Below are 15,664 nucleotides of genomic sequence, written 5' to 3'. Positions count from 1 at the left end.
CAAATTTTGTATATATACTGTGAGGCCACGTTGTTAGGTTCATAGAGATTCATGACTACTTCTTTGATGATTTAAAATGAATTAATTTGATTTGTTATCTATATGCCAAGTCATCAAGTTACACTTTAATTAAACCGTTAATGCTTTTTTGGTTATGTCTATTTTACCTTAGATGGCTATTCATCCACTAGTATGCATTTGCTATTTTTTATTGTCTAACTTTTGGTTTTGTTGTCTTTAAAACAGTAAACTGGTTCATTTTATTTTTATTAAAAGAATTGCTATGTTTGGGTTTATGTTAACATGTTATCTTTTGTGTTTTTCTACAACTTATTATTTTTTTCTTTTTTCTACACTTCTTTTCCCCCTCCTGTTCTTCCCTCTATCCCCACTGTGCTAATTAAAACTCAAGTCTCAAAACACTGAGGTTTATTTCTGGATCCAGTGCTTCCCAAGACGTCACAATTTCAACTTGGTTGTTCACCTTTGTATGTTCACTGCTCTCTTCTTATTCACAACAGGAAAATTCTCCTATTTCGTTGAAACTTGTGAATATATATTCACATTTAATTTCATTATCATTTTTGTCCAGAATTTGAGACATTACCCAGAGGTACCTAAATAGAAGAGAGGTGATAGGTAAATACATACATAAATATGTACATACATGTATACATAGATATGAAGTGAAGAGAATAGGAGAGAGAAGGAAATCAAAATCTTAATTTATATTTTTAAAAAGTTAGAAACATTTTATAAATTATTGAATTTTGAAACTCACAAAAGTTTTAACAGTTAATTAATTAATGGTAACAGTTAAATGCTACGTAATTCTACAAACATTTTAATCTCAAATCTATCTAATCTTCTAGACTTCTAAACAACGTTTATATTATAATGCTGAGTCAAACTTTTCCTCTGTGATCAGTAAGGTGTAAATTTGTACTCAAATTTTAAAGATGGCCACACACAACTAGGCAAGCTGCCTCATCCAAACGTTTCAGCACCATTGATCACCATCTTTCTGTTTAGGTCATTTTTGTGTAAAGAAGACTAAAATGTATAAAGCTGGAGACAAGCTCAGAGTTGGGAGAACTGAGAGTGGCAAGATGTCTTATGGCTCATCGGGGCAGGGGCAGCTATAAGCAAATAGGCTTATCTAGCTGCTAATCAATATAAACACCTGCAGTAATGTTCCTTAGGAACATATTTTATTAGATACATTCATGATCAGTTCTAGCACCATCGACTCTTTACCTCAATTCTCTGTGTATGATTTTCCTGTAATTTCATGTATTTTACTTTCACTGTCACATACGCTACATGCAGATATTCTGGGTTCAGAGAATCCCTGTAAGGGCTACTGGTGAAGCATTCGAAGACAGGAACCTCTCAGATGAAAACCTCAGTCACCCCATTGGTGACTTTCAAATGTGTTGTATTCCTCATTAATATCACTGAAGTTTCATCTGTTAACTCTATCAGATTTAGAGAAGTGTTTACGCGCAATTTCAGATAATACTCAACAACAGAATACATTTTGTAGCCCTAGGCAATGATCAGGGAAAATGAAATTTTTAAAACAATTTTTAGCTTTTAATTGTAATCCTTTTATCATGTTTCTACCTTTCAATTGACTGTAAAAAAACAATTTTTAAACAACCTACTTAAATGGATCACTTAGCTGCTTAAAAGTTAATGTGTAGGCCGGGCGCCGTGGCTCACGCCTGTAATCCCAGCATTTTGGGGAGCCGAGGCAGGTGGATCACGAGGTCAAGAGATCGAGACCATCCTGGTCAACATGGTGAAACCCCGTCTCTACTAAAAATACAAAAAATTAGCTGGGCACGGTGGCGCGTGCCTGTAATCCCAGCTACTCGGGAGGCTGAGGCAGGAGAATTGCCTGAACCCAGGAGGCGGAGGTTGCGGTGAGCCGAGATCGCGCCATTGCACTCCAGCCTGGGTAACAAGAGCGAAACTCGTCTCAAAAAAAAAAAAAAAAAGGTTAATGTGTATATTAGATTCCTATTGCTGCCATAACAAATTCTTAAGCAATAATGAAAATAAGAGCTTTGGGGAAAATATACTTTCTGATGTATTAGACATGCAGCTTAACTTGGAAACATAGTGCTGTTTTGTTTAAATGCAGTTGATTTAAAACATAGGGCAACACAGTTGTTTACAAACTTCTTTCTCTTGACAAACTGGGTAAAAGGGGCCAGAGGCAAGCCCAACGCGGATATGTTTAGAAGAAAGCCAGACAACTGAACGCATATCAGGAAGTTAAATTTCGTAATCTAATACATGTTTTGTGCTGTAGAAAAATCACCTGGACTTGAACCAGAGTAGAGGCCCATTCTTCCCCTCCTATAAAATATGAGACCACTCCCAATACTTCAAGCAACATAGTTACAGGAAAGTAAACGCCTGTTATGTCTGAGGCCGGGCACTCAGGTGGGGTGAGGGAAATTGAGCGATTGATTGAGACTATAAGATAATTAACAAGAGGAGAAAGTTCAGGAAAGCAGAGGCTATGGACTCACTAGAAATAAAGTTTAGTGAGGCTGTGTAACGTAGAAGGCCGTGCAGGACCCCTGGTCTACATTTAAGTGTACTTTACCAATGAATTGTTTAACACGAGTTGAAGAAAAGAGAGACGTCACTCTCAAATTCTTACCCCCCGACCCTAAATAGGTTGGACTAGAGACTTAAACCCAAAAGAACTATTTACGGACTCAGATCAGAAGTAACCTAACAGTACGAGCCTTTTTAGTTTTGTCATAGATTTACCGTATAATCCTTCCACAATTAAAAGAGCAGAACTTACACATATAAACCAGCTCTTCTTTTCTTATTGCAATGCAATCACTATTAATCCCGGTAGAAAATTTCTTAGAAGGTCTAAATAATAGGACAGCTCCCTCTGTAAGAAGATTGACTGCTGGAGTGGATTAAACGCTTTCAGAGAAATCCTCTGCTCATTTATATTAGAACGGGAGAATTTGATTTTCCTTCCAACAGAAATTGCTGTTTTATCTGGTTTGCGTTTCTAAAGGGCATCCTAAAATATCGTTGACTTTATGCCATTCAAACATTATGAAACATTTATTCAGCTTAATTTTATAGCTTACTTTCTGATGTTCTTAAACATTATTTTCCATTTCAAATTGTAACAAGTCTTTTACTTAAATTTTATTATCAAATAATAGTCTATAAACTATATTTTACATGAACTATGCATATATTAATTTTCTTATTCAAATTATGTCTATTTGGAAACATTTCATAAAACAAGAAGCTACTTCATGTGTCTTCCTCTCAAGAATTCATATTTTGTCATTATTCAAAAACCTTAAGTATACTAAAGTCATCTTAATACTTACGTCGTTATCACACTAATTTTCTTCGGCCCACCTTCAAAATTTAGAAAGTAGTAAAAGTTTGGAAGTAGGACCAGGACACAGGCCTCCATCAAATAATTTGACATAAAGATAACTCATAAGTAAATTGAGCAGATACCAAATAACTCTGAAATGGACATGAGGATAAAGGAAGTTGTATTTTTTGACTGTCTTCTGTGTTCTGTGTATAGAATGTAATGCAATCGTGTGTAATTATAACTACATTTATTTTTCTTTTGTTTTTTAGTTTGGGTTGGAAGTGGGAGTGCTAAGAAGTATATATAAGCACAGTGGACATACTGAAGTATCTAAGCCAAAAAACTCTGTGTTTCACATCCCAAAGGCGAGTCCCAGGGGGAAGAGGCCAGTTCGTTTTCAGTCCTATTAGAAAACCCTGCTGTGTTTGTGGAGAGTCACAGGTGAAATGGGTAACCCAGGAAGTTCAAGATTGAAAACGAAGCTTGATTATGTCCTTCATTTATTCACTGTTTCCCAGTTTGAGGAGGTTACTCCTCTATTCCTACTCCTGAGTCTCTAGTGTCTCAGTAAATATCCATTAACTGAGTAAATAATGTCTCCATTTTAGGCACTATCAAAGAGTTTGGCTATTGATAAATTATTACTGTAATTAGATGTCAACTGTGACAAAAAATTGATTTTTTGGATGTGCTGTTCCTACTCGAGTATATTGTAGAATTGCTGGCAGTTCGTATGCAACTTTAGATAAGTGCATTGCATTAGAAATCAGGCCCAGTAAGCGTAGAAAATAGCAGGGACTGCAATATAGCACAATCATATTGCTGGAGATTTACATCAGTTCTTCAGTTCTCGCCACAACTCCGTCTGCTGGAACATTGATATCTCATTATTTCCAAAATACCTAATAATGCCAAACTGCTCTCATTTCCTCAGCCCACAGATATGGTCTCTTACAAGGCTGTGGGTTCACTTTGATGGTTTAACATGTAATATGACCAATTTTTTCCTGTTTTGTGAATCAGTACATCCAGTGGTGTTCAGTCTCTATGGGAGGTCATGTTTTCTACTGAGGCTGAGTGAGGTCTGAAGAAAAAGGGGCATAGAGGAAACCACTACAGTTGTAATGCAGTGTTACATACTTTAAACAAGTACTATAGAAGAGGTATCCTTGCTTCACAGTGAATTTTCCCTCGCTGACGTTGATCTGTCCACTGCCACTAACAAGTAGCCAGTATGTTAGGACAGCAACTAAAAACAATGCCTGCCTTAAAGAAAGAAAGAAAACAGTCATTGCTCTGGAATAATAGATTAGATGTAGAATTAGCAACATGGATATTGTTCTTACTGCATAGAAGCTGTTCCATTATACATCTCCTAGTGTGACATACATAACAAAACAAATTTTACTGGAATAGCAACAAAAATATGTACAAAAAAAATCCTTCTTTTTGAGAGTGTAGACATAAAAATGCATATTAAATACACAAAATTCATTACTTTTATGTGGGGAGAAGATAGAGGGAGACGGCTAAAAACTTGAGTGGAATGAATAAATGAATGAATGAATCAGGTAAATACTAAAAATCAAACACAGACCTTGCATGGATTCTGGTGATTAAAAGGTGCTATGAACCCACAAGGGTGTTTGTCTCAATTTGTGTGTCCGATGCCTAAGGAAAAAAAAAAAATCAATGAGATACAATTTGTTTTAATAAAGAAAAAGGGCCAGTTTAGCAATGAAATAGTAAATACAAGGGAAGGAGGTAGGATATGACCTCAGAGAGACAGACAGTATTCCATTTATGTAAGTTATGGTAACAAATCTGAATTTTATTTTTAAAGTATAATTTCAGTGTGTCAGTGTGATCTACTGGAGTTTTTTAAGCATGGAAGAAATATTATCAGACTCAGAGCGAAACACTATGGCTACAATATAGAAATTAGACTGTAGAATGAAAGTAAAACTGAGACAACTGCTAGGGAGCTTTTGATTTTTCTGATGAGATTGTCATGTTTGGCAGCAGGGCCGTAGAACACAGGGAGAAGTTGGTAAAGTGATCCTGTCCCATTCCGGACTAAGGAATGTCAATCGCATCCAGTGGTTTTCCCACGACAGCCCCAAATCCTTGGAATGACATCCTTAGAACACCAGAGTTCTGACTGTGCCTACCACACTTCTTCACCAAGTCTTCTGAAATACTGTTCTTACTAGAAGAGATGCGCTTTCTCTCAAAGCTTCCTGCCTGTTCCTGCTGGGTTTTTAGCTGGAAAACTCTGTTTTCTCTTTTCTTGACCATCATCTCTCAGATTCAGCTAACATTCGTTTCCCCTGAGAATTCCTCTTAAACTGCCTTCATACCATGAACAATTTAATTTCTGAGTCTAGCACTCTATTATTAATACGTAATTTTCTTTGTAATAGTGCTCTTCTATTAATGTCATTTTCACTGTGTGTAACTTTTGCTTGTCTGATACTCTAAGTAGATTGAATAATTAGCAAAGACATGACTATATCTTTATGTAATCGCCACTTAACCAAACAGCTTAATATGGGCGGTGCCTAATAAATGTTTGGTTTTGGCAGTGCTACTGCCTTTCTTCTTAATTTTGTTTTGCTTTAAACCTACATGTCTCTATGGGAGATTTTCTGTAAAGTGAAACAATGTATATGTGTAAATATATTCTGATAGTTTGTTATAAAAATAAAATATATTAACTCAGTTGACTAAATAGTATATTCAAATAGTCACTCATTTCATTTATTCATTAAGAATAACATTTATTTACCAAGAGCTATACACATGAAACTATTAAGTATCACAGAAGATATAAAGAAAATTTCTGCTGTAATGGGATAGCACTTTTGTGGGTTAGTAGAGATACAATTTAAAACATAAAGTCCAGTGATCTCAGAATAATAATAAAATCTGACATTATTCCAAAAAAAAAGCTTAAAAATGAGAAGGAACACCATGTTTAACCTTTTCTTGCTGGCTTATTATTACCATGTTTTTTTATTATAAAACTCAACAAAAAGTATGAAGCATTGTATCAGTTAGAGCAGCAGAATAGCACAAGCTGTATAGATGTGCATGGAGGTTCAATTATTTCATTCAGGAGATTGTTTTTTCTCATTCACATATATTCTTGTTTGTAGTGATTGTGAATGCTGGAGGGAGAATAGGGTCAGGAAACTGACACACTGTCCCCAGAGAGGGGGTGCTCTGATACGGTGCAGCCACTAGATGGCAGATGAGAGCAAGTGGTGGATGCAGTGGGAGGTGTTCTGGGGTCAGGCCTGGAAATGGTGCACATGTTCACCAGAATGACAAAGTTCACGGGCTCGATGGATTATCCAGTGCTGCCTAAGTGTATTTTAAGAGCACTGACATAAGATTAATGTAAACTAAATATAGGTAAATGAAGAAGACAGCAAATAGAAAATTTCAGGGTCAAGTTGATGTTCTTCCATCTTAGAAGAAATAAGAGAATGCAATTCTATATATGGAATATAATCAGCCACAAAGCAGATCTCATTCAAATACACATGAAAATATGCATGAGAGAAAAGATTCTATAAGTCTTTGTTAGATGAAATAGATCTGATTGTGTTTTTTAAAATTCATATTCAAGGTATTAGAAGAAATATGGCTTGATATATTTCTGTCTCTGCTCTTTTGGTCTAGTTCTAATAATTTTGTGGCACTCAACCCCAAACTTGAAGGACATCACAAATTGTTAGTAGATTTTAAATGCCTATTATATGATAACTGCAGTTCCAAATCATCAATCTGATGACCTGACAGTATTATATAAAAAGTGACAGAACTAGATAAAATGATCAATTCTTTAATAAATTATGAGACACTACTTCAATGGAGACACTTCAGTGTTAAAAACTATTTGATATGCAAATCTAAGATGCCCTAGTCTTTTTTTTTTCCATCTTTTTTTTCTTTGTTCCACTTTGAATAATTTTATTAATTTGTCTTCTAGCTTACTGATTCTTTCCTCTTCTATGCCCAGTTTCCTGATTGCACACAAAACACTTTATTTCGGTTACCATCTATTTCCAGCATTTCTATTTGTTTTTTCAAACAATTTCAAATTCTAAAATGATCCGTTTATTCATGCAAGCTCTCTACATTTTCTGATACCCCATGAACAATTTTAATAGTTAATTTAAAATCCTTTAGAATAATTCCAAATTTTCAGCTGTCTCTACATGTCTGTTAATGGTTTCCACTCTTGTCCGTGGGTATCCTTGCTTCTTTGCATTTCTCTGTTGCATATCACACATTGTGTGTGAAAAAAAAACGTAGAAACAGAAGTAAAGGACATTTTTCCCAGAATGTTGCACTTTGAGTCACTATAGCTGGGTGAATCTAGTCTGTAGCTGAGAAGTCTCTAGGCTTTTTTGCAGTATCAGATTCAGTTCATCATCTGCTTCCAAGGATCTCACCCTTCGAAAGGATGAGGTAACTTTCCTTTAGCATGGCTTCTAGTCTGAGCACTGGGGAGCCTCTGGGAGATCTTTTTACGACGTACAACCCAACCACCAGCTTTTTAACTGTTTGGGTGATTATTTCTATTTTGCAGTTGATTTTATATTTTGGTGCCCCTGTGGGTTGTTTTTTTCTGTAGTCCTGCCCCTGCAATTCTACACCTCAGGAGATCACCCCTCACCTGTTTGCTCTGCCTGCAGCCTTTGGGGAGCTACGGCAAGTGCCTGAACAAAGGTCCAGAGTGTCTTACAGGAGCGAATTTCTCTGAACAAGTTGGCCATGCTCCGGGTATAGAAAGGTCACTGCAGTAAGTGTGGAGAAGTACTGAGGGGCTTAACTTTGGGTTATGCATGCTATCACGAAAAGTTCATTAAAATCAACTTATATTTTCTTATTTCTCTTTATGATCATTTTTTTATTCATTCTACTAGGGATGAAAGCAGCCATGGTCTCTTTCTTCATAGGAAGGGACTGTAATGAGATGTCAGGATCCTTAGCACTCTGGTAGTTACAAAACACCATAATTTTGTAATCTGCTTGTACATCTTCCGTACTTAAAAAATAACCTCAAATGCTTGAGGGGATAGATACCCCATTATCCGTGATATGTTTATTTCACATTGCATGCCTGTATCAAAACATCTCATGTACCACATAAATGTGTACAGCTACTATGTACCCACAACAATTTTTTAAAAAGATCCCAAGAGGAATTTTGCTTGATTAAGTAATCTTAAGAGATTAAGTTAACTAAATGGGCCATAGAATAAAAAGCAGTAATTCTGTAAGCATAGCTAAACCATGAGATTTTAGATTTTAATATTTTTACCCATTTACTTGTAAGCTACAAAACTGAACTTGCATTTTTACCTTTCTCTTCATAGCCCAATTAAAAGTGGCTATTAGTTTGTCTTATTTCATGAAATATCTGAAAGTATTATCCAGCCATGGTTAGAGAAAATGTTATTTACACTAGATGACTGAATTTGAAAAGTATCACTATGCCAACAGTTATTTCATTATACATTTAATATATACAGTGAGGACAGCTAAAGTCTTCAGATCTAAATAATCAGTTTTCCATTTTGGAAGAAGCACACAACTTTCTAAAATTAAAATAAAAATATAATTTTATTTGTATTAATTTCTGTGCCGAGAACACATCTGTGGTTTTATCTTTTTGCCAACACTTACTTGCATAAATTAGAGCATGCATTATAATTTAAAGGAAACGTTGATAATGGCCTTAAGTCCGTAGGGTCCAATAGCATTTAACAGCATCCTTTTGAGATTTTATGGGATGCAGCCTTAGGTGTATAAAAGATAGAGAGTAATCTACATTATCACTCTTTATGATAGACATAAAGAGAGGACCTCTCACCTTAGAGACTGATTTAAATGAAGCTTAAATTTCACCAATTGACTTCGGTATTCCCCAGAATATTTTGTCTATTCATACACAGAATCAATTAGATTCCATCAAAGTGTCAGTAGACACTTTAAAGTGATTTTAAAATAGCTTTTTAATTGAAGTGGGGAGGACATCATGGACATGAATCTACTCTTGTGTCACCTCACCATGTCATCTGAGTAAAATAAAGCTGCTTGGGTAGAATTGCTGTGCACCTCCACCATACATCACAGGACTCTTCACTCCGTGCTGCAACGGCTGGTGACAGGCAAGTTCCCTTAAACATACAGCTGCCAACGTTTTCTTAAAAAATGAAAAAAAAACTGTCCTAGAAAATCAACATCCCCACTGACACTTAAAACCTATGCTTCAGTGTTTAATTCATGGTTTCAAGTTTGTATTTATTCTTTGTAGGGGAAGAACACTGAAGGAGAAAGGAAATATCTGAACATTGGTCTTTGAAGCTAAAATCTGAAAATCAAAAGTAGAAAATTATCTAGGAAAAGCTTGTCTTCCTCATGTCTTCCATAGAAGTTATAGAGCCATTTTAGAAATTTGGAAAATGAGAGCATTCAGAATAAAAATCAAATTAGGATTGTTTAAAATCCTCATTCCCAAGATAAGATCATTGTTTATAGTTCCTTGTATTTTCTTTCAGTCATTTTCTCTGTAAATTTTGAATTAATGTGATTATCTGTTTCTTTTTATTTCTTTCTATATATGCCATATATGTACTATGTAATTTTTTGTATAATTTTGATTTACTTAATATTATGAGCACATTTCTCTGTCATTATTTTTTCCCACAAAGGTTTCTTATAGTTACATAAAATGTATTCAGTGATTACACATTATTCTATTTTGAAAAAATTAGTCTATTGCCAATTTGCTAATTTTTAATACAAAAAATAGGAATTTATATTTTGTACATATAATTCACTTAATAAAATAACTCTTCTATAAAAGTCATGGTTATATATTTATTCTTTCCTTGGGAAAAAATTAGCAAGTAAAGTTACCAATTTAGAACCAAAGAATATGGATATTTTAAAACATTTTATTACCATCTATATGTATATTTCCCAAAAGATTAGACCAACTTTTAATTTTATGCAATATAAGTATGTCTAACTCATTATACTCTGGTAATTTTTATCATCACTTTATAACATTTCATTGGATTTTTTTTTTTTATTGCATTTTAGGTTTTGGGGTACATGTGCAGAGCATGCAATACAGTTGCATAGGTACACACAGGGCAGTGTGTTTTGTTTGCTTTCTCCCCTTCACCCACATTTGGTATTTCTCCCCTGGCAATCCCTCCCCACCTCCCCCTCCCACTGGCCCTCCCCTTTTCCCCCTATAGACCCCAGTGTTTAGTACTCCCCTCTCTGTGTCCATGTGTTCTCATTTTTCATCACCCGCCTATGAGTGAGAATATGCGGTGTTTCATTTTCTGTTCTTATGTCAGTTTGCTGAGAATGATGTTCTCCAAATTCATCCATGTCCCTATAAACGACACGAACTCATCATTTCTGATTGCTGCATAATATTCCATGGTGTATATGTGCCACATTTTCCCAATCCAGTCTATCATCGATGGGCATTTGGGTTGATTCCAGGTCTTTGCTATTGTAAACAGTGCTGCAATGAACATTCGTGTGCATGTGTCCTTGTAGTAGAACGATTTATAGTCCTTTGGATATATACCCAGTAATGGGATTGCTGGGTCAAATGGAATTTCTATTTCTAAGGCCTTGAGGAATCGCCACACCGTCTTCCACAATGGTTGGACTAATTTACACTCCCACCAACAGTGTAAAAGTGTTCCTTTTTCTCCACATCCTCTCCAGCATCCGTTGTCTCCAGATTTTTTAATGATCGCCATTCTAACTGGCGTGAGATGGTTTCTCAATGTGGTTTTGATTTGCATCTCTCTGATGACCAGTGACGATGAGCATTTTTTCATATGATTGTTGGCCTCATATATGTCTTCTTTTGTAAAGTGTCTGTTCATATCCTTTGCCCACTTTTGAATGGGCTTGTTTGTTTTTTTCCTGTAAATCTGTTTGAGTTCTTTGTAAATTTTGGATATCAGCCCTTTGTTAGATGGGTAAACTGCAAAAATTTTTTCCCATTCTGTTGGTTGCTGATTCACACTAGAGACTGTTTCTTTTGCTGTGCAGAAGCTGTGGAGTTTCATTAGGTCCCATTTGTCTATTTTGGCTTTTGTTGCCATTGCTTTTGGTGTTTTGTTCATGAAGTCCTTGCCTACTCCTATGTCCTGGATGGTTTTGCCTAGATTTCCTTCTAGGGTTTTTATGGTGCCGGGTCTTATGTTTAAGTCTTTAATCCATCTGGAGTTAATTTTGGTGTAAGGTGTCAGGAAGGGGTCCAGTTTCTGCTTTCTACACATGGCTAGCCAGTTTTCCCAACACCATTTGTTGAACAGGGAGTCCTTTCCCCATTGCTTGATTTTGTCAGGTTTATCAAAGATTGTATGGTTGTAGCTATGTTGTGTTGCCTCTGATGCCTCTGTTCTGTTCCAGTGATCTATATCTCTGTTTTGGTACCAGTACCATGCTGTTTTGATTACTGTAGCCTTATAGTATAGTTTGAAATCCGGTAGTGTGATGCCCCCCGCTGTGTTCTTTTTGCTTAGAATTGACTTGGCTATGCGGGCTCTCTTTTGGTTCCATATGAAGTTCAAGGTGGTTTTCTCCAGTTCTGTGAAGAAAGTCAATGGTAACTTGATGGGGATAGCGTTGATTCTGTAAATTACTTTAGGCAGTATAGCCATTTTCATGATATTAATTCTTCCTAACCATGAACATGGAATGTTTCTCCATCTGTTTGTGTCCTCTCTGATTTCGTTGAGCAGTGGTTTGTAGTTTTCCCTGAAGAGGTCCTTTATGTTCCTTGTGAGTTGTATTCCAAGGTATTTTATTCTTTTTGTAGCAATTGTGAATGGCAGTTCATTCTTGATTTGGCTCTCTTTAAGTCTGTTATTGGTGTAGAGGAAGGCTTGTGATTTTTGCACATTGATTTTATATCCTGAGACTTTGCTGAAGTTGCTTATCAGTTTCAGGAGTTTTTGGGCTGAGGCGATGGGGTCTTCTAGGTATATTATCATGTCGTCTGCAAATAGAGACAATTTGGCTTCCTCCTTTCCTATTTGAATACCCTTTATTTCTTTTTCTTGCCTGATTGCTCTGGCTAGAACTTCCAGTACTATATGGAATAGGAGTGGTGACAGAGGGCATCCTTGTCTAGTGCCGGATTTCAAAGGGAATGCTTCCAGTTTTTGCCCATTCAGTATGATATTGGCTGTTGGTTTGTCATAAATAGCTTTTATTACTTTGAGATACGTTCCATCGATACCAAGTTTATTGAGGGTTTTTAGCATAAAGGGCTGTTGAATTTTGTCAAATGCCTTCTCTGCGTCAATTGAGATAATCATGTGGTTTTTGTTTTTGGTTCTGTTTATGTGGTGAACTACATTTATAGACTTGCGTATGTTGAACCAGCCTTGCATCCCCGGGATGAATCCTACTTGATCATGACGAATAAGTTTTTTGATTTGCTGTTGCAATCGGCTTGCCAATATTTTATTGAAGATTTTTGCATCTATATTCATCATGGATATTGGCCTGAAGTTTTCTTGTTGGGTCTCTGCCGGGTTTTGGTATCAGGATGATATTGGTCTCGTAGAATGATTTGGGTAGGATTCCTTCTTTTTGGATTATTTGGAATAGTTTCAGAAGAAATGGTACCAGCTCCTCTTTGTGTGTCTGGTAGAATTTGGCTGTGAACCCGTCTGGACCTGGGCTTTTTTTGTGTGGTAGGCTCTTAATTGCTGCCTCGACTTCTGACCTTGTTATTGGTCTATTCATAGTTTCAGCTTCCTCCTGGTTTAGGCTTGGGAGGACACAGGAGTCCAGGAATTTATCCATTTCTTCCAGGTTTACTAGTTTATGTGCATAGAGTTGTTTGTAATATTCTCGGATGATGGTTTGAATTTCTGTGGAATCTGTAGTGATTTCCCCTTTATCATTTTTTATTGCATCTATTTGGTTGTTCGCTCTTTTCTTTTTAATCAATCTGGCTAGCGGTCTGTCTATTTTGTTGATCTTTTCAAAAAACCAACTCTTGGATTTATTGATTTTTTGGAGGGTTTTTCGTGTCTCAATCTCCTTCAGTTCAGCTCTGATCTTAGTTATTTCTTGTCTTCTGCTGGGTTTTGAGTTTTTTTGATCTTGCTCCTCTAGCTCTTTCAATTTTGATGATAGGGTGTCAATTTTGGATCTCTCCATTCTTCTCATATGGCCACTTATTGCTATATACTTTCCTCTAGAGACTGCTTTAAATGTGTCCCAGAGATTCTGGCATGTTGTGTCTTTGTTCTCATTGGTTTTGAAGAACTTCTTTATTTCTGCCTTCATTTCGTTGTTTATCCAGTCAACATTCAGGAGCCAGTTGTTCAGTTTCCATGAAGCTGTGCGGTTCTGGGTTGGTTTCTGAATTCTAACTTGATTGCACTATGGTCTGAGAGGCTGTTTGTTATGATTTCAGTTGTTTTGCATTTGCTGAGCAGTGCTTTACTTCCAATTATGTGGTCAATTTTAGAGTAGGTATGATGTGGTGCTGAGAAGAATGTATATTCTGTGGATTTGGGGTGGAGAGTTCTGTAAATGTCTATCAGGTTTGCTTGCTCCAGGTCTGAGTTCAAGCCCTGGATATCCTTGTTGATTTTCTGTCTGGTTGATCTGTCTAATATTGACAGTGGAGTGTTAAAATCTCCCACTATTATTGTGTGGGAGTCTAAGTCTCTTTGTAAGTCGTTAAGAACTTGCCTTATATATCTGGGTGCTCCTGTATTGGGTCCATATATGTTTAGGATCGTTAGCTCTTCTTGTTGTATCGATCCTTTTACCATTATGTAATGGCCTTCTTTGTCTCTTTTGATCTTTGTTGCTTTAAAGTCTATTTTATCAGAGATGAGGATTGCAACTCCTGTTTTCTTTTGCTTTCCATTAGCTTGGTAAATCTTCCTCCATCCCTTTATTTTGAGCCTTTGTGTATCCTTGCGTGTGAGATGGGTTTCCTGGATACAGCACACTGCTGGGTTTTGGTTTTTTATCCAATTTTCCAGTCTGTGTCTTTTGATTGGTGCATTTAGTCCAGTTACATTTAGGGTTAATATTGTTATGTGTGAATTTGATACTGCCATTTTGATGCTAGCTGGCTGTTTTGCTCGTTAATTGTTGTAGATTCTTCATTATGTTGATGCTCTTTAGCATTTAGTGTGATTTTGGAATGGCTGGTACTGGTTGTTCCTTTCTATGTGTAGTGCCTCTTTCAGGAGCTCTTGTAAAGCAGGGCTGGTGGTGACAAAATCTCTGAGTGCTTGCTTGTTCTCAAAGGATTTTATTTTTCCTTCACTTCTGAAGCTCAGTTTGGCTGGATATGAAATTCTGGGTTGAAAGTTCTTTTCTTTAAGGACGTTGAATATTGGCCCCCACTCTCTTCTGGCTTGTAGAGTTTCTGCCGAGAGATCTGCTGTGAGTCTGATGGGCTTCCCTTTGTGGGTGACCCGACCTTTCTCTCTGGCTGCCCTTAGTATTTTCTCCTTTATTTCAACCTTGTTGAATCTGACAATTATGTGCCTTGGGGTTGCTCTTCTTGCGGAATATCTTTGTGGTGTTCTCTGTATTTCCTGCATTTGAGTGTTGGCCTGTCTTGCTAGGTGGGGGAAATTTTCCTGGATAATGTCCTGCAGAGTATTTTCCAGCTTGGATTCATTCTCTTCATCACATTCTGGTACGCCTATCAAACGTAGGTTAGGTCTCTTCACATAGTCCCACATTTCTTGGAGACTTTGTTCATTACTTTTTGTGCTTTTTTCTCTGATCTTGGTTTCTCGTTTTATTTCATTGAGTTGATCCTCGACTTCTGATATTCTTTCTTCTGCTTGGTCAATTCGGCTATTGAAACTTGTGCATGTTTCGCAAAGTTCTCGTATTGTGTTTTTCAGCTCCTTCAATTCATTCATATTTCTCTCTAAGGTATCCATTCTTGTTATCATTTCCTCAAATCTTTTTTCAAGTTTCTTAGTTTCTTTACGTTGATTTAAAACATGTTCTTTTAGCTCACAAAAGTTTCTCATTATCCACCTTCTGAAGTCTAATTCCGTCATTTCGTCACAGTCATTCTCCATCCAGCTTTGTTCCCTTGCTGGTGAGAAGTTTTGGTCCTTTCTAGGTGGCGAGGTGTTCTGGTTTCGGGTGTTTTCCTCCTTTTTGCGCTGGTTTCTTCCCATCTTTGTGGATTTATTCACCTGTCGTCTGTGTAGTTACTGACTTTTTGAT

This window comes from Callithrix jacchus, chromosome 18, assembly GCF_049354715.1.
Source record: "Callithrix jacchus isolate 240 chromosome 18, calJac240_pri, whole genome shotgun sequence".
NCBI classification, from domain to species: Eukaryota; Metazoa; Chordata; class Mammalia; order Primates; family Cebidae; genus Callithrix; species Callithrix jacchus.
The sequence above is the reverse complement of the archived record's forward strand: the minus strand, read 5'-3'. Positions refer to the sequence as shown.